Source organism: Eulemur rufifrons, chromosome 4 (assembly GCF_041146395.1).
Source record: "Eulemur rufifrons isolate Redbay chromosome 4, OSU_ERuf_1, whole genome shotgun sequence".
NCBI lineage: Eukaryota > Metazoa > Chordata > Mammalia > Primates > Lemuridae > Eulemur > Eulemur rufifrons.
The window spans coordinates 46,517,520-46,539,449 of record NC_090986.1 but is presented as its reverse complement, the minus strand read 5'-3'; positions in this window follow the sequence as shown (position 1 = coordinate 46,539,449).

The window sequence follows — 21,930 nt, the reverse complement described above, 5'->3', positions numbered from 1 at the left end:
TGGTATGAATGAAAACCCAGCTGTACTAGCCAAGATCATCCTATAGCCAGCCTACAGACAAACAACCCACAGTCATGTAAGATTATACAACCAATATCAGCAGAACTGCGTGCCCAACCCACAGATATAAAGATAAGCCTAGCTGAGACCAGAAGAATCAGACATCTGACACATTGACTTGTGAGTGATAGATAATATTTATTGATTTATATCACTGAGATTTGGAATAGTTTTTATTCCTAAAAGGATAACTTGTACTGCTCATCCCTTATTTTTTAGTTTATGTGAGAAAAGATCAAGCCATTAGGTATAATAATCATGTTTTAAGTATTTAAATGGCATGATAGAAGTCCTTTCTTTGAGGGAGAAAGAGACGGTCCTCAACACTGAAGATTTCTTTGAAGTTATCCTCTTCACAAAAATCCTTCCTCACTATGTGCTCTGGCCCTGTTTAAATACCTTTAAAGTAGATGAGTGTGCAAAGAAATCATAGAGGAAATTTTTACCAATTTGCTTTGCCCAGTCTGCTTGTATTCATTTGTCTCAGAAACAATGTGTTATTTGATATCTGTCTTCTTGTAAACTCAGTCAACAGAGCTTTGCTCTAGATGTTTGAATAAGGATTAGTCACATGGATGTAGACATCACAAGGTATGGTGACAAGAGTAGCAATGAGGAGGAAATCTAAAAGATAGGAGCTAGCAACCAGGCTATAACAACACGGAGGCATTGAGAAGTTGACAGATCTCACAACACGAGTTTCAAAGCTTTTTATTCTTTTTTCTTTTGTTGGCTTTTTGGTTTTTATCTTTTGAGAAAAATGTGAGACGTTTATAGAGATATCAATAGAGAGGAAAGAAGAGAAAATCTATTCCTATCTGTGCCCTTGGGAATGTAGAGAAGAATTATATAAAATAAAAAGAAAAATGAAAAGATACAAGCAGCACAGAGATGAAAAGAAAAAAATATATATCCTTTGACAATTCAAGCGAAATTGTGGTCTGAGGCTATATTAATAGCTTATGTGTAGTTAAAATAAAGAGAAGGGGAAAATTTGTAGGGGTGAATTTCAATATTATGAAAATACCTGATCTAAGATAAAAACTTTTGGAGTAACTGGCTAGCTTTGGGCTGGAGAGGGATCCAGTGTTGGGTTTTGTAGAAGATATAGGAGGCAGTATGAGGATAGTTAGATGATACTGAACAACTTTGGTTATTATGGTAAAGCGAATGTGAAACACACTAGAACTAACTCAACACATAAAAGAGGGTAGTGGGGATTAACATGTAAAAATATTAGTATAATATCTTAGGGCTTATGTCCCCTTTTATTAGGTAGTTTTCTGGATTTCTCTGTTTCCGATACCTTCCCTGTTTATTACTTGAACACATTTTCAAATTAGATTTTGATTTATTTCTATTGGTGTTTAGTGTATTACTTGGCATGCTTTTCTTGGTGGTTGCTGTAGGTTTTATTAAACACACATTTCACATATCAACTTATCACATCTTACTGTGATTGACATTTTGCCACTTTGATGGAATTACTGAAAAGTTACATCCACAGGGCTCCCTTTACTATCCCCATTTTAAAATATGACTATCATAAGTATTTTCTCTGATAAACATATCAGATAGTGTTATTTTTTGATTCAACCATTCTATGTGACTTAAATTCATATAAAGAAATTTATAATAATTTTAATTGCAGTATTTAATAAAATTATTTTATGTTTCTAGTTCTTTTGAACTCAAAAGAAGATTTTTTGAAGCTTTCGCATTAAATATGACCCAGGTCCTACATAAAACAAATCAGGATTATTTTACTACAATTTGAAAAATTGTTGTATTGAAAACCAGTATTGAGCAATTATAATCCCATATATTGATTTTCATCTCTTATTAAGTAAATTTCTATTTTGCTTAACTTGATGATCTCACATAAAATGTCTTTATAATTTATTAACATAAAAATAACTCTCATGCTTACACAGTTTGGGTGATAATGTAAACTCACATACTAGTTTATATTATCATAAGCTCTTGCAAAACATAGAAACTATAGCAATCCAATAGAAAATGCTTAGTTTTTCTTTATCAATTTTTAAATTGTGCACTATGATAAAAACTTGTGGTAAAATACACGCAGATATATTAAATATAACTTGACTTTATACCTTAATTGAAAAAGGAATGAAACTGAAATATTTGCTTTGTATATTTTGTAGTCACAAAATATTAGTTTAAAACATAATCACAACTGAGTTTTCATGAAATAACCAAAAAGAGAATTATCATTTATTAGAGTACTTGATTTTTTGTTTTATTTTTCTTTCAAAGGCACATTTTATACATCTCTTTTTTAAAACACAACTATTCAAATATGAAAGGAAAATTTATAGAAAATAATATAGTTGATGAGAGTTCTTCCCTATATACTGTTATGTATTTGAAGAACTTTCCTTTCTATGAAAAATAATATTAATATAAATCCTTTTATACTGAAGTATAACACTTGAACTATAAACAAGCATTTTATATGAACTAAAATATTTTATATATAACTATTGAACTATTTATACTGAATACTTCATAGAAAAATAATTATTGTTTCAATCAATGTTATCTATGACTTGAGTTGCAAATATTTTTCTAATTGTTTTATATGACTTTCACTTTGCTTTTTATATTTTTCACCTTTAAAAACTTCATTTATAAAATTGAATTCAATATTGTTCTCAATATATCTCTATTTGTTTACTCTGATTTTACTTTTAAACATACAAATGTCTACAGAATAATTTTATTTTTGACAACTATGCCTATATTGCTAATTATAATAAAATTGCATTTGATACTCTTTTGTTTAATCACTCGATATATAAGGGTTCAGTAGTGCTTTGTGTTCATGTTTGCTACTCCCTTGCTTGTATTTGTTTGTTTTTTAGATACATTTGTATTAAATGTATCTTTACTCTTTTCTTTGGTTGTATTTAGACATTTTCTCATGGAATGAAATTTATCATTCTTTTTTTATTTTACTTCTCATTCATTTTTCCTAAATTTGCTAAAATATGCAAGTATTTATCTTTTCATATGCTATTGGTTTGAAGTATACACTTCTCATTTTTATTGTGCTAGTATTTTCCTTTTCATTTTATGGAAATAAACACCTATGTCTCTAAGAATGGAACAACATTTACTCAGAACTTCATCCAGCTTAGAAAATAACAATAGTTGCTAATAATTACTGAATATTCAGTATGCATTATAGTCTATGTGTTATATGTATTAATTCAACTAATCTTGATAGAAACCCTATAAAAGAACTAATAATATATTATTATATTATACAGGTATTACTGAAACACAGAACAGGCAGGCATTTTAAAGAGAAATTTATATCCTTCCTCAAAGGGTGAATATTGTATGTGGAATAAAACACAAAACATTTACTAAGGCCTCTTTGATTTATACCACTTTCTGTTTTAGCCACAGACACCATTTTTGTTTGTGTTGTTTCTAGAAAATATCTTCCTTATTTTTGCCTGAGAGACTTTGCCTTTGCTGTTTCCTCTACATGGAAAGCTAACAAAAGATTTTTTTTTTTATTTCATAAATGGGTCCTATCATTAAAGAATTCTTCTTTGTCCAAGAAAAAATAAGTCCCTCCTTTATCTACCATAAGTAATGTGGTTCCTTCCCCATTTGGAGACAGAGCAAAAGATTTAAATTTTAATTCTGTAATTTAGAAAATGTGCAACCCTAATATGGCAATCTACCTTTGTGTTTCTCACTTTTCTTTAACTATAAACTATAGGTAACAATTGAATATAACTGATTGGGATGTTTTGGAAATCAAGTAAGGAAAAGAACTTAGAAAATGCCTTGGCATAAAGAAAATGCTCAAAAATCTTTTCAGTGTTTATGGTTCTATTTCATATTCTGTATGCTGTAAAATGTCTTTTTCATATGTAGAAGAAAATACTAGAAGTAGAAATAATGCTAGACATTTGAGGCATATTTTCAATTTTCATTTTAAATATAGTTTTCCTCTATAAAATGGAACATGAACAGCTCTAGTTTTCTAATTCATTAGATTATATAAAACTAACATTACATGTTAGCCATGAATCTCACTATTTTTAAAATATGGTAGAAATGGGAGAATGAAATAAGTAGACACCATATTTTTATTAGCCTTAAATATATTTAATATAGCTCTAATATTTCATGATTATTTTCTTCTACTATTTCAGAAACTAATAAAATAAAATCATAACAGACTAAAAAATACTTTGAAAACACTTTGGCCTCTTTATCATTGAATATGCAGGATGCAGAATGACTTTAGTTATAAGTAATTGTTCCTTCCAAACTCCTTCTAAAGTAGGTTATAACATCTGATGGACAATAACTTATACTACACAAGGGAATATTTACATCTATAACTTCACTCACACCTTCAATTAACTCAAAGATACACAAATTTCTCTAGTGTGCACTTTCACAAGAGGACAAATTTTCACTGTGGGTTTTAATATTTTGATATCCGCTCCACATTACTTCCTTAGGGATTTCCAGAGTGAAATTGCTTTTTTTTAATGTTGAAGTCAATTATACTATATAGTCTTTGGTAACTCAATTATTTAAAAAATTTTTGTATATGTTTTACATATACAAAACACCTCATTTATTGATACAAAACTATACTTTGCCATAATTTAATTAGTATTTTTTTAAATTAAAGCAATTAAGTTGATAAACAACTTATTTATAGTAATCTCATAAATAAGATCAAATAGTTTAAACAGTGATTATAGCAAGTAATTACATAATTAAGATGTGTTAAGTAATTATCATCATACAACTTGCATAAAATTGTACAGATTAAGTACAGAATGAGTTAAAAATGAGTATTTATTCTTTACAAATTCATTATATAAAGAATCTTTTTTATTTTTGTTATTGTCACTAAAATGTAAAATAAAAAAATGAGAAATTATCTGAAGGATTAAAAACATTCAAATGTTAAACTGTCACATTTCTGTTAATATATTTTGAAAACTAAAAATATTTCCAAAACATTGATAAAGGCATGAATCTCATTTCACTGTGGCTGTAGACTTTTTACTGTGCATAAATATGACAGGAGGCTAATGAAGATAAGACATATAATGTATCAAAGAAATGAATACATAAAGATTGTGTTATAAGCATGTATTCACATTTGAATTGCATTTGCTTAACCACATGCACTGTAAAAATAAACAATATATCAGACATAGTGAAGCTCAAGATTAGCAAGGTATATTGCTATATCTATAACTATATATGGCAATAAAAGTATTCTTATTGGGCAACACAACCATTTTATATAAAAACATATGCAATTAAAGACTTTGATTTACATGTTGAACTTAGATTAGTATATATTTACTGAAAACAGGGCATACACAAATATGCTGGCAATTGCAGATTAAAAAATACACTATTTTAAACTTGGAGAATTACTGGGGGCTGGTAGCAAGATGGCTGAGTAGAAAAATCGCTTGTCAGACCATGCTGGCTGGAAGGTAGGATATTGGACTGAGGAGAGTGGAGAAGAGTCATAGTTCATGTGTGGATCACAGACAGAGACAACAGAGACAACTGCTGACTCCATGAAGAAAAACTTCAAAGCTGAGAAGGAAGAGGTTAAAGAGCAGAAGATACCGGCAAGGATCAAACCCAGAGAAACTCAGAGCCCAGTGAAAGGGTAAGGGGGGATTCCCCTCCCACTCATACATGCCTTTGGTGAACAGCAGGACACCAAGTTTATTGAAGGTTTTCCACCCTCCAAGCTATTATATTAAAAGAAAATATTGGGGAAACATTCCAAGACATTGGTCTGAGCAGAGTTTTTGTGTAAGCCCTCCAAAACACGGGCAGCTAAAGCATAAATAGACAAATGGGATTACATCAAGCTAAAAATCTTCTGCACAGCAAAGAAAACAATTAACAAAGTCAGGAGACAATCTATAGAAGAAGAGAAAATATTTGCAAACTATTCATCTCATAAGAGATTAATAAGTAAATGCAAATCAAAACCACAATGAGATATCATCTCACCCTAGTTAAAATGCATTTTATCAAAAAACTGGAAATAAGAGATTCTGGTGAGAATGTGGAGAAAGGGGAACACTTGTACACTGTTGGTAGTAACATAAATTATTACAACCACTATGGAAAACATTATAGAGATTCCTTAATAAACTAAGTGTAGGACCACCATATGACCCAGCAATTCCACTCTTGGGTATATATCCAAAAGCCAGGAAATCAGTATATCAAAGAGATATCTGCACTCCCATGTTTATTGCAACATTCTTCACAATAGCCAAAATATAGAATTAACTTAAGTGCCCATCAATGAATGAATGGATAAAAAGATAAGTGATAATCCTGTCATTTGCAGCAACATCGATGGAAATGGATGGTCACTATGTTAAGTGATATAAACCAAGTGCTAAAAGACAAATATCACATGTTCTCATTCACACGTGGTAGCTAAAAAAACTTGGTCTCCGGAAGACAGAGAGCAGATTGGTGGTTACCAGAGGCTGGGAAGTGTAAGGTGGAGATGAGAATAAAGAGAAGTTGAATAATGGGTCATAACATATGGTTTAATAGAAGAAATAAGACTAAATGCTTGATAGTTAAGTAGGGTGACTATGTTTAAACTAATAGCTAGAAGAGAATAATTTGAATGTTTCTAGCCTAAAGAAAAGAGAAATGTTTAAGCTGATAGATACTAAAATCATTTTATCTTTACATATTATATGCATGCATTAAATTATCACATGTGCCCCTAAAATATGTACATTTATTATGTATCATATGGAATTATGTATTATGTATCAAATGTATAAATTTATTATGTAAAAATAAAATAAAAAAATAAACAAATATATGTGTGTGTGTGTTTGTATGCATGTGTGATGTGTGTGCATTTTCTTACTTAATAGGGGAAACATAAACATAATGATGAAATAATTTTTTATGGGGGATGATGGGAATAATTTGGAAGGATAGACATAGAAATAAGATTTTTCTGTGCATACTTATAAATAATCATGAATTAAGCCCAAGAAAGATAAAAAAAACAGGCTAAATTTTAATGCCAACAAAAACATTATGACCATACATAAAAAAAGAGAATGAAGGCCAGTAATTTTCGAACATAGAATTGTGAATGCACAATTTTTTCGTTAAATTCTGAAGAGTAAATGAACTACACTTAGTATTTGAAGTGTACAGTACTCAACATTTTATATGCATCAATTTCTTTATTTTTCACAAGCACCCTAGAATATATACACAATTGTTCAGCTCTACCAGCTTCATTTTATCAGTAAGGCAACCGAGATTTAGGATGCCTAAAGGATTTTCAGTAGATGAAATATGTATTATACATCTTCAGAACTTGCACTATCCACATCTATATTATCCTGATGAGAACTGTAGCAACCAATTAAACATGTAGCAAAATAGAATAAAGTCAGTTATCTTCTATAATTTCTGGATCACTGTATGGGCTTTTAAATTCTTTATTTTCCCTAAAACAGTATTCTGCTGACTCTTTGATTTTTTTTTTTTTAATTTCAGCATATTATGGGGGCACAAAAGTTTAGGTTACATATATTGCCCTTCCTCCCCCCCAGTCAGAGTTTCAAGCGTGTCCATCTGCTAGACAGTGCGCATTGCATTCATTACATATGTATACACCCACCCATCCCCTCCCCTGCCCCACATCTGCCCGACACCTGATTAATGTTATTCCTAAATATGCTCTTAGGTGATGATCAGTGAAACCAATTTGATGGTGAGTACATGTGGTGCTTATTTTCCCATTCTTTTCACTTAGTAGAATGGGTTCCAGCTCTATCCAGGAAAATACAAGAGGTGCTATATCACCCAATACATGATTCAATCACTCCAGACATAAACATAAAAAGAATGGTGGTTCAAAAATATCAACAATAAAAATACATAAAAATGGTAGATACAAAGACCTGATGGATTTTTATAGAGACAAATATTTGTTTCTGCATTTTTTGTGTTTTTTATTTAATAAAAGTATGAATTTGTTGTGTCTATTCAATTTATAATCATTGTGGTATGCCATGGAATAACTAAGGAAAATTAATATATGTTACTGCCATTTTCATATCTATAAACTGAAAAGGTTGTTCTTAATTTTTCCTGAAAACCATGCCATCTTGGCCCATTTTGATCAAAACGTCTTACAAAACTTGTTAAAAAAAATTGTATCAAATCTATACAATTTCAATATATATGATTATGTCAAAAGAATCTATAAAACCTAAGAATTGGAAATATTTGAAAAATCAAAGGGACCTATAGAAAAGCCAATCTTTAAAATTAAAGATCATCCAACTGCCACCAATCACAGTTTCAAGAATTTAATCTAAGTCCCTATTATACTTGTGTTACTGTATATTTAACTGAGACAACATTTAACATTGATGATGCTAAACTTAAAATATATATTTTTTAGAAGAAAATGTTAGGAGTTTTTGTTTCTTCTTCTTATTTTGGGTATTTATAAAGATATCACAGACACACTTTTTTCTTAAGAAACTGATTTTCAATGATAATTATGTGAATATTTTGTGAGGATATACATCAATGTTTGTGATTTTTGTGATACAAAAGATGTTAGAGCCTTAAATAAAACAACATTTTTTATGACCTGCTGTCTATTCCCTAAGGCAATATAAAAGGATGTAAGGAAAGCACTATAATGGATCTTTTATGATTATTCTGCCCATTATACAGTGAATGCTTAGCATTTCTCCAAAGCAAATGCTTGCAGTTGGAATCATGATGAGTTAAATATCCTTCATTACCATGAGCACTTAAAAATTTCCTGTATGTACAACTTCAAGGTAACCAAACTTCTGAAGTTATATTTATGAGGAAAAAAAAGCATAAAGGAAAAAAAGTAAACATATTGCGTATAAAGAAGATGAATAATAAGTTTCACACAGCTGCTGTTTCACAGTTTTAGAAAAGTTACTTCAGGCCAAGGTCACTGTGTATGAAATTATTGGCATCTTTACTAAAACCCAGCACTTCTTGCACAGAATAGCAGTAAATCCATCTAAGAGAGTGATTGGGAAGCTAAAACAGGGATACAACATCTGTCAAGTAGTTTATGCATCTGGCCTAGAGAAGAGTTTCCTTATTTTCAAAAAAGGCACTTTTACCAGACTGTATGTGGGAGTAAAGATAGTCCCTTACAATATATTTATAAATAGATGGCAAAGAAATTGAAAGTAAAGTTGTATTTATATCTTTTTTTTTCCTACCACATTTAAAAGGAAGATTCTCTATCCCAAAATAGTTGGTTAATGGGCCTATGTAACGTCAGTAGTGAGTCTCTATCTCAGACTCGACACTATAAGTAATCCTGACTTATGCTCAAGAATTTAAAGGGCATGTGTACTGAATATGTATATGACATATCTTCCAGAAAAAAGATAGTAAGATACAAAAAGGATTAAATTTGTAGAGATCATAAAAGTAGAACACAAAAGATTATGGGAACATAAGCCTGTATGTAGGTAGGAAAATTGGGAAAGGATTATATCAAGTTCAGTATCAGCTTTAAAAATCAATCTAATCAATACAGAGATGGGTGACTTTACAAATAAGGGGGAATAAATTATGACCAGAGGTGTTGACTACAAATTCAACATGTGATATCCATTTAATATCTTAAATATATATTCAAATAAAATATATTAAGGCTAAAAGAGGAAATAAATTCATTGTTCAGTAGTGATAATATGTTATACTCAGTATCTCTCAAGGGAAGCATTGACCAACTACTGGATACCCTAGCAAAGTGTTAAAATGTCTAAAATTATGGAATGTAGGTGTGCATTAATGCCAAAATGGCTACTTAACACAGAATACAGATAACATAATGATACACTGTTTCCATCTTCAATATATGATAGGCTTTAAATCATACATTCCAAGAGATGACACAGAAATTGTCATCAGTTTTTCTCATTTTAGAGTCATAGATCCAACCTTGGGTGACAGGTGGCAATTTAGTAGAAGCAGGGGGCAGAATCATAAGAAGGAAGGTTTGGGGACAAGCAGGAGAACATTTTATAATAAGAATGATGGGATCATCCATGATAGTAAAAGTTGCTGAAAGTTTAGGAAGCTGCAAAAAATATTTAAAATTCTTCAAAAAGACATGACTAATGACTTTCAAAAGAGAATAAATGTAAGTCAGACTATGAAGGTTTCAATTATATATTTGGTTTTAACACCAATTGAACAAATGTTAAGAATCATCTATTGTTTGGAGTTGAACACCAATTAAAAGCATAATTTTCATGTATAATTTATAAGGAGTAGCAAAAATGCTTATTTTTCAATATTAAATATAACTTTGAAAAGTAAACCATTTTTTTTTTTTTTGTCCTTCTGAAATAGAAGAGTCCCACTTCAACCTGTCTATCTTGCTGCAAATATCTAAGAACACTGGACAAATACAGGAAATATTCTGGAGAGGAGAGAGCTGAATAAAATATTCTATAATTCTGTCTGTGAAATTATGTAAGTCCCCATCTCACTTCTAAGCTTCATATTCACAGAGTCGAAACAAAACAGGATAACAAAAGTTTTGAAGACTAAATTATGATATTTAAAACACTGCTCAACTCCCAGACTGCAATGTATTGGACAGTAATACTGATATTTGAACTACCACCCAGAGAAAATGAGATACGGTTGTGGTCAGAATCTGTTAAATAAAACAGCACAAGAGAAACATTCTCCAAAGAATTTAACAAGAACCAAAGTTTACACAACATACTTTGGAAATCAGGAAAATGTGACCAATCCTCAAGGTAAAAGCAACAACAGATCCAATTAACAAAATAACTCAAATGTCAGAATCATTTCAAGACTGTAATAAAACTATGTTCCATGAGGTAATTATCATTATTATCATCACTTCAAATTAATGGAAGATGGATTTTATTCTATTTCTTTTTATGTATACCATATGTGATTAATGCTATAGGGAGGCTCACTCACATTATTCTCATAAAATCACCTTTTAAAATGTATTTTTCTGCTGCAGAGTGGAATGGTAACTAAATTTCTCAAACTCTGTTGTAATTCTTTCCCGTATGGCCACTCCTCTTGGTCCTTAAATGCATTGTTTCTCTTCTTCACTCTGTACTCTGAAGATTGAAGTGGTCTAAGAAACTTTGGGCTATTTTCTAATTTATACTCATTCCCTTTGTGATCTCACTCAAATGAGTTTTTTCTCCTGAACTCAACACTCACTGTATCCAGTAGCCTTCCCTACACTCCCCTTGAATTAATTTTTATTGAGGTATATTACACAGAATGGTAATGGCATAAATTCTAAGTGTAAAACTTGATGAAGTAATATTTATCTGTGTAAACACTACCCAGAATGATATATAACATTTCTAGCACCTAAAATATCTCCCTTTTACTACTTTGCTTGCCTGTTATTTTTAAATTTATTTTTATTTTTAATTATTATAGGTATATAATAGTTGTATATATTTATAGGATACATGTGGTATTTTGGTATGGGCATACAATGTGAATTAATCAAATCAGAGTAACTGGGTATCCATCAACTCAGGCATTTATTCTTTGTGTTAGGAATATTCAAATTCTACTCTTAGTTATTTTAAAGTACACCCTAATTTATTGTTGATTATAGTCACTTTGTTGTGCTATCAAATGTTGTTCTTTCTATCTATCTAACTATGTTCTTGTACCCATTAACCATCCTTCTCCCTTCATCTCTCCCTCACCTGTACACTTTCTAGCCTCAGGTAACTCTCATTCCACTCTCTGTCTCCATGAGATCAATTGTTTTTAATATTTAGCTCCCACGTGTGTGTGAGAACATGAGAGACTTGTCTTTGTGTACTTAGTTTATTTCACTTAACATAATGGTCTTCAGTTTCATCCATTTAGTTGCAAATGGCAGGATTTCATTCTTTTTGTGGCTATATAACATTCCATGTGTATGTGTACCATAATTTCTTTATCTATCCATCCACTGATGGACACTTAGGTTGATCCCAAATCGTGGGTATTGTGAATAGTGCTGCAATAAACTTGAGAGTGTAGATACATTTTCTATATACTGATTTCCCCTCCTTTGGATATATACCCAGCCATGGATTGCTAGGTCACATGGTAGTTCTACTTGTAGTTTTTTGAGGAAACTCCATACTGTCTCATGTAACTGTTTGATACCTAACTTAATGTAATTGTTGGGATAATTAAGATGAATTTTCTTCCAGTCTGAGAAATTGTTAAATAAAGCAACTTTTTCTCATCCATGTTTGTTTATTTCATGCTTTACTTTTAACATAGCAAAGTCACCCTCAATACTTGCTAAATTAAATAAAGAATATTTGAGTGAATGGATGCTTGAATGAATATACATACACCAAAATGACTAAATCAATTATTTAAGATAGTAGTACAAAAACTTTAATGTACTTTGTAATCACATGAATGATTATTTCAACACAGATTTCTGGGCCTCACTTCCAGAATTTCTGATTCAATAGGTCTGAGGTTGGGTCTTAAGAATTTGCATTTCTAACAATTACCAGGGATGGTGATGCTGTTAGTTCATTAATCCCATTTGGAAAAAATTTGATTTAAGAGAATCAATTTACTGGTGGTACAAATATTACATTTTAATGACATTATAATGATAGTTTTAAACAAATGCCTGTTTAAAAATAATTGATTGTGTAGTTGATAATATCCTAAATCAATTATGATATGTGTGAGAAGAAATGTAACCTATATATTTCTTAAAATGTTTATACTTGGATGATGCTAACCTCTCTTTTTCATTAACATTTTCTAACCTGTATTTCATTAAAATTTTTCTTTCTTTTTTCATATTTTATTTTTAATACTAACAAAAATGAGACAGCACAGGATAATTATACCTTTCACCTCCATCATTCCACATTTTACGTTTATTTACAGTTTTAACATTTGTTCATTTTATCTCTCCTCTCTCACTTTCTCTCTCTCTCCACACACACAGAGACTACACAGATAGGAATTTTTTTTTTTTTTTTTTTACTGAATAGGAAAGTAAAATCCAAGCATCAGGTTACTAGAATACTTCATCTTTAAATATTAATATGTCAATATGCATTTCTTCAGACAAAGAACATTCTCCTGACTAATCACAAAATGGCAATGGCATCCAAGAAATGCAATGTTCACACAATGATACTATGCAATTTGCATTTCATTTTCAAGTTTCCCCAAGTGTCTCACTTACTTTTGAAAATATTCAGGTATAATTATGGAAATTTGAAATTACCGTTTCCATAGAGAGAACACTCCACAGGTAAAAGAAGTAGAATAATTTATGAATGGAGGCTTTTTTACATCAATTTTCATAGTTCAATAAATTTCAAACTATTTCATCTACATTATCAATTTTTTTTTTATTTCAAAATACTAAGGGTGTGCAAATATTTCTGTTACATAGATATTTTGAAAAATGCTTAAGTTGGGGCTTTTAGTATGCTTGTCACCAGAAGAGTGTTCATTGTACCCAATAGGTAAGTTTTCCCCTTCACCCCACTCCTACATTCCCCCTCGTCAGTTTCTGATGTTCTTTACATCTCTTTGTGCCCATGTGTACCCACTGTTTAACTTTCACATATTAGTGAGTACATGTGATGTTTCTGTTTCCATTCCTGAGACACTTCACGTAGGATAATGTTCTTCAGTTCCATCTAAGTTGCTGCAAAAGACATTATTTCATTCTTTTTTATGGCTCAATAGTATTCCATGGTATATATACCATGTTCTTTTTATCCACTCACGGATTGATGGGCACTTAGATTGGTTCCACATCTTTGCAATTGTGAATTGTGATACAATAAACATTTGCATACAGGTGGGTTTTTTTGATAAAATAACTTATTTTCACTTGGATAAATAGTAGTAGGATTGTGGGATCAAGCCAACATGTATTGCTTTGAGGAATCTCCATACTGTTTTCTATATAGGTTGTATTAATTTGTAGTCCCATCAACAGTGTATAAGCATTCTTTTCTCGCTGCATCCATACCATCATCTATACTTTTTACTTTTTAATAATGGCCACTATGACAGGGGTAAGTGATATCTCACTGTGGTTTTTATTTGCATTTCCTTGATGATTAGTGATGTTGAGCATTTTTTCAAATGTTTGTTGGCCATTTGTCTATCTTCTTTTGAAAAACTTCTGTTCATGCCTTTTTCCTGCTTTTTAAATGTTTTTTTTTTCTGACTTAAGTTTGAGTTCTTTGTAGAATCTGGATATTAGCCCTTTATTGGATGTATTTTCTCCCATTCTGTAGGTTGTCTATTTACTTTGTTGATGATTTCCTTAGCTGTGCAAAAGGTTTTTAATTTATTTAAGGCCCTTTTATTTATTTTTGTTATTACTGGATTTGCCTTTGGGGTCTTAGTCATAAATTCGTTGCCCAGGCCAATGTCTAGAAGAGTTTTTTGTTTTCTTCTAGAATTTTTATGGTTTTTGTCTTACATTTAAGTCTTTAATCCATTTTGAGTTAATTTTTTTATATGGTGAGAGACAGGAATCCTGTTTCATTCTTCTGCATGTGGCTATCTGATTTTACCAGAACCATTTATTAAATAGATATTCCTTTCTCCAATGTATGTTGTTGTCTGCTTTGTCAAAGAACAGTTGATTGTAGGTAGATGGCTTTATTTCTGGCTTCTCTATTCTGTTCCATTGGCCTATATCTCTACTTCTATTCCAGCGCCATGCTGTTTTGGTTACTATAGCCTTGTAGTATAACTTGAAGTCAGGTAATGCGATGCCTCCAGATTTGTTCTTTTGGCTTGGGATTGCTTTGGCTATTCAGGCTCTTTTTTGTTTTCAAATGAAGCTTAGAATTATTTTATTCTAGATCTGTGAAATATGATGTTATTATTTTGATGAAGATTACATTGAATCTGTAAATCACTTTGGGCATAGGGTCATCTTAATGATATTAATTGTACCAATTCATCAGCATGGGATGTTTTTCCATTTGTTTGTGTCACCTATGATTTCTTTCATCAGCATTTATGGTTCTTCTTGCAGAGATCTTTCACCGCCTTAGTTAAGTATATTCCTAGGTATTTCATTTTCTTTGTAGCTACTGTAAATGATATTGAGTCCTTGATTTGACTCTCAGCTTGCCTGTTTTTAGTATAAAAATGCTACTGAATTGTATACATTGATTTTGTAATTTTGTCCCTTAAACTCAATGCTTTGATTGAATAGGTATATATTATGTTAAGAATGTTTCTTTTAATTACTTGTCATAGTTAAAAGGAGAAAAAAACTAGATGGGATTCAATGAGGAAAATTATGATATTCCTTTGTAGAATAAAATGGTGAATTTCTATTGCCATTGCAAAATAAAATTTCTTGCTAATACATTTTCATACTTCATATCATTATAAGAATTTTAATTAAGGGGAATTTTATATTCAGGAATACATTTAAGAAAAGATATTAATATTACCAAAAATATACTATCCCAAGTTAACCAAATAAATATAAGAATTGAAATATATAATTCTTGCTTTATTTATATATTGGGCATAAAGAAACAATGAAAAGTGTTGACTTTACTTTGGACATTTTGGGATGGTGATATTTAAAATGCCACCACAATAAATTCTCAGAAAATATTAATTTAATTTTTTTCTCTTTTTACAAAGCATGTGTGATTTGCTAATAGTTCCAATTCATAGATGGAACATCTGTTCATATTTTGGGAGAGATGACCAATGATTAATCAAAATTTTAACAGCTGTCATACTACTGAAGAAGGATATGGAAGAGTACAGCAATGTAAAATACAAGAAGAAAGTATTCTGCTATATATATATTACTGGTAAAAAGTAAAACAACAGAAAGACTTTTCTAACATTTAACTTCTAATATATAATAAAGTCATGATGATATAAAATAGTCAATTCAAAATTAACCTTCTCTAGGAGAACCATCTGACTTGGCTTTGCAATTGTACAGTAATAATTGATTATAATAGAAAGATTTGAAAGTACAATGAAATATAAAGATGAAAATTAGAAGCCAGCACAAGCCAACAAATATTAATATAAACAAACTTCTATCATTCTATGTATTCTTAAAAGTACGTAAAACCTTACTATTTGTATAAATTTGCCTTACTTTTTAAATTTAACATTTTTCCTTTTGGTTAAAAATGTCATCATATGCATCTTTAATTTAATATATGATTGAATTATTTTATGGCTATTGATCTATGTTTTATAGTTTGTTATTTGATTGATGAAAAAAGAGTACTTTCTTGTTTATGTATATTTTTTCATTAAATATAATTTTGAATCATAGGTGAATTACATCATAGATTTATAGACTTAATTATATTTCTTTTGTGAACTGGCTGTGTATAGCTTTTGCACATATTTCTCTGATTAGTGACTCAAATTTGTTCCATATAATAAAGCTTTTTGAGTGTCAAGTTGTTACATATAATTAGTTTTTCATCTTCTGTATATTGTTTTTATGTTTTCTAATATATATGTGCTTTGTCATTAAATGTTTTAGAGCCAAATGTAGCAGTCTTTTAAAATATTTGATGTATTTGAGATTTTTATGTTTTGATATTAAAAATAGGTGAAATGTCTCAATATTTGAAAAGTATACACAATACAATAAACCAATGCTTTCCAATGTACAGTACTTGATGTGACAAAATCATGCATGGGTTTAACAATCCATTCTGTGAACAGGCTAAAGCAATGGATTAAAATAAAACTAATTATGAAAAGTTCATTGACATGCTCACATATCTCATGTTTTAAATATCTTGTAAGAAACCACCACATGTCAACTTTTTGTATGTCAAAGAAGAATATCCATACTTGTCTGAGAAGACTATTAAAATATTTTTTGCCTTTCCCAACTACTTAAGTGAGAAGGAATTTCCTTCATCTACTTCAATGAAAACAATACATAACAGATTGAAAAGAGAAGCAGTTATGAGACTCCAGCTGTTATCTATGAAGCCATGCATTAATCATATTTTCTAAAATGTAAAACAGTACAAATACCCTCAATAATTATTTTTGTTTTGACATATATTCTTATTTTTCAGAAAAATACTCTATTCATGTTAAATATAATGGATTTATTGTTTTTATAAACTAGCAAGACATTTTAATTTTCAGTTTTAATTTATAATAATGCCAGTATTTATAACTCATGTAAATAAAAGCTTTGGGGGAAAATCAATAATTTGAAATTGTAAAGCATTTCTAAGAACAGAATGCGACTCTCTGTCTTATGAGTTCCTTCTGCTGATGAGTTTTCTTTGTTTTTATTGTTCTGAAATCATTTCCACAGGCATGTACTGCATAATGACTCTTCGGTCAATGATGGGACACATATCCAACAGTGCTTCCATAAGATTATAATACCATATTTTTATTGCCCCTATTTTATGTTTAGATATATTTGGATACACAAATACAATCATATCTCCCATTCACCTTTTCTTTTCTTCCCTCATTTGGTGTATTTTTACAGTACAGTAGGTTCTCTGGCACTGTCACAAGCCATTGAGCTCTCCTTCATTTCTCAGTGGAGCCCAAGCTCTCAGTATGCTTGTTGCCTGTGAATGCTCCAAGTCAGCTGAGACAAAAACCAAACTTCCTGATAGTCTACTGACATTGCAGAACTTTGTATGTATGTTCCACTCTTTTCTTCCTCTTTGAAAGGAGAATCTACTCTTTCCTTTCTCTTTGAAGGGAGGATCTGTGAGCTGGGCTATTGCTCCCAACATGCTGAATTCTCCCAGCTTGGGAGAAGGGCTACACGATAAATGCTACAGATGATACTATAGTTAATATGAAATGGCTTTTTTCCCTGTTTCAACGTGGCTGTCATTGACTGTTGGCTTGCCTGGAGTACTGAGATTTACTTAGCTTCTGAACTTTTCATAAAGAATTTTTGGATTATATACTGTATTGTTGTTAAGGCGGTATATCTGTGGAGAGAACAAGATCTGGGGCTTCCTACTCTTCTATCTTGCTGGTGTCATGCTCAAGAAAATACAGTTTGGAGACTATTAAGACTTTTACTTGACCAGGTAAGTTATATGAAAAATGTTACATTTTTGATTATTTTAAAATTGAAACTAATATATTTTAAAAAGTGATATGTTAAGAGTAATTTTTAAATGTGATCAACCTAGAATAATAGTTTTTCTCTTTCCGTGCTCAACTCTGAATATCAGGAATGCTTAAGCTTAAGTTTTCAGTACTGCATCTAGGCCTTTAATGAATAAGTATATTTATCTATCTAACCTTAATTTTTCTGATAAATCTAAATAAAGCCATTTTTTCTCCCTGGGTATAAGAATAATAATTGAATATTGCAGGACAGTTCTCCCGGTTGCCTTGGACATGCCTAGTTCCTCTCCCACCTTCTTGCTTTTAGTCTTTTAATTCTCAAGAATAATTATAGAATGTTCTGGGACTGCAACACCTTGAGATAAGGGGAAGACATCCATAACAGCCCTGACTCTAATCCAGACCCTCCAGAACAGGATATCTTTCAATGTTTTAGCCCAATGTGCCATGTGACCCCGAGGCATATAACCTGGGGTGGGCTGCCTTTTGGGGCCCCTCAGTTGTAAAGTAAGCAAGACATATGCAGCCACCCAGGCGCAGCTTTCCTGAGCCTTGGGGGACCAGCATGAAATGAATCCTAGACTTCTGTTATCCTTTGTTGACTATCTATAAGTAATAAATCTGTTTCATGTAACTTGTTGCATATGAGTCTGTTCTTTCTCAGCAGATTCAGACATGTTGATAAATCGTGCATAGTGAACCTGATTCAGAAATACCATTAGATGTCATTCAGATTCAGGGATTTCCACATTACTCACTTTCTATCATCTTTCATTTAAAAATAATATCAGGAAGAACTGAAAGTATGAAATTATAAGAAGTTTAGCTATTTATTTAAATTAAATATTTACAAGTAAGGCTAAGTATTGAAAAAAAAAATTGATTGCCATTATTTCTAAGTGGGGATTTAGCTAGTAAGCCTTTTTCACCAAGAGGGTTAGAGTTGTAGTCAATCTCTTCTGCATTCTTGACTTTGTTAAATCACTCAGTTTTGACCATAGTAGATAGAAAATGCTTATGATATCTATTGTAAATAATATAAAATGTGCCTAAAGTCCAAACAATTTCTCTTGCATGGTTTCCATATTAACCTTTCATATTAGTTCTTATATATTGCTATTAGGCACACATTCATTATTTTACTTCTACACACTATTGTGTGTATCACTTCTTGTGTTATTCTTCTTTCAAAGAGTTTACACATTTTTTTAATTTCTGTTGCCTGCATCAAAAGTTAGGTTGTAATACTTTGCTCAGATATCTTTATATTTCTGTTATTTAATAGTTTCTTAATTACCTAAAGAGAAGTGGTATCTGCATAGAGAAAAATTATCCACTTCAAATAGAACAAACATTGCTGGATGATTCCACCAGAAAGAGATGTCTTTATACTGTTGGCTGGTTCTTCACTTTCACTTATTTCTTTGTTACAAAAAAAAGTCAACATATTTCAAACTATGGGTGAAGTTTAGGAAAAAATAAGTAAATTGAAAAGCTTGCTAATACTTGTAGTGTGTTGAAAGGAAAGATAAATCAGCAACACTTAAGTTATTATGGACAAATTCTCTTCTAATTATTTGTGCTACACCTCTTACCTCAGCCACATTCTCTATGGTCATATTCGGTGCAGGTATTAACAATAAAAGTCCACCTCAAATACCATCCTATACTTGGGCCATGCCCTTATCTTAAGCCAAAATCACCCGTCAAATGTACCTTCTGTCTTTCAGGAATAGGCCTACCTTAATAAGCTTACTACACTGGCTGCAAGCAGCCTGAACATAATAGACGACCAGATAAAGAGGATGCTGAATTTTAGAATGGATCATACAGGGCCAGTCAATTGTGCAACTTATAGTAAGAGACCTTAGGAACATGGTTTTATGGTCACCAAAACTGTTCCGCACTTTCTCTCTTCTTTCAACCAGAAGCTGTTACTTTCTCTTCAAACACAACTGATGATTAAAACCCTTTATGTTAATGAGGTCAGAGCATTCAGGAGAGGGTGAACTCATTCTACTCTCACGTAATCTACCAGTCTATCTGCAATATATACAAAGTATATATGATACATTTCTTACCAAGGCTACGAGTTAGTTGTCCCTGTTTGTGTCGAAGATCAGCCAGTCCATGCAACTCATCCCCTTGCCTACTCTCCCCTTCATCACTTTTTCTCTACTAGTTCATATCTATGTTCTTATAAACATGCTGAGATTGGAAAAATCTTTTAAAAAATAAAATAAGTAACAAACAGACTCTCGCCCTGTTTCTTTCTCAAGTGGCCTGACATTTCTTAGCTGTCCTTTATAGGTAATTTTCTCCAAAATATGTCTAGAAATATCTCTTTCCCTTTCTTACTGTTTGAAATAATTGTTGTTAGTTCTTTGATATCACTCATTGAAATTTTTTTAAGTCACAAATGATCTCTATTGTGCCATATTCAGTAAGCACAATTTAGCCTTCATTTCACTTCATCATCCTTTTCGAAACACCTTCTTTTGGCTATAGTGACATCTCATTTTCTCTCTCTCTCTCTCTCTCTCTTCCTTCTAAGTTTCCTTTTCTTGATTCTCCTCCTCATCCAGAATTTTAATTCTTGAATGTCCTATGACTCCACCTATAATCCTCTTTTTCTCATTTTTTACATCATGTCATTAATTCCCACCACTTTATGTAATACACATATGTATATATTTGCTGAGGATTCCAAATTTATATTTTCTTTCAACTTTAAATGCTCCAAACTCATATTTAACTTTTCCAAATATATACAAAATATGTAATATAATTATAACAAAATGTATAATAAATATAACAAATAATCAATTACATTTATGTTATATGGTATATAATATGTATAATTGTTATATTATGTAATTTATGATGAAGCACAGTAGGTATCTCATACCAAAACAACATTCTTATTTCCCAGTGAATGCCTATCCTTCACTACCAGGAAATTACTGAAACTTACCTTCTTAAATTCTTGTAAACTTTTATGTAATCACTCCTCATGAAAGAAAGAAAGAAAGGATACACTGATACTAAAATGTATGAACTGCACCTCTATAATCTTCTCTCTACAGCCTTTTTACTGCGAGTAACTGTTCATGATAAATTGAAGATTTTAGTACCTGGAGGTAAAGTCATCATATTCATTCCAAGGCCTACCATCATTCTCAGAGATGATAGCTTTCATATAAATTAGCCAGTCAACATGCTGTCCTTTCAGGGCCATGACTTTCTTATTTCCATTGTATCCAACCATGACTGCATCTTTGATTTCATCATTACCCAAAATTTCTCTTCTATCCTGTATATTGTTAGATCTACATTTATAAATGCAAATATTATTGATTTTCATAGCTTCTGAAAGAAATATATACTAATTTTAAAGGTTCTATATCTTTACAGAGTGAGTGTTCTGTCTATCTAACTCTATAGGAAATATAATTACATAATTATCCTGTGTACAACAGGTTAAGAAAAATAGATATTTAAACTTTGAATTTGAAATATCTTCTTATACCAGCATATGTTTTTGATGGATAGTGTTATTTTCAGGAATAATATTTTGGTATAATTTGCTTTTGAAAAGCATGAGACAATACTGTAATTTGAGAATAG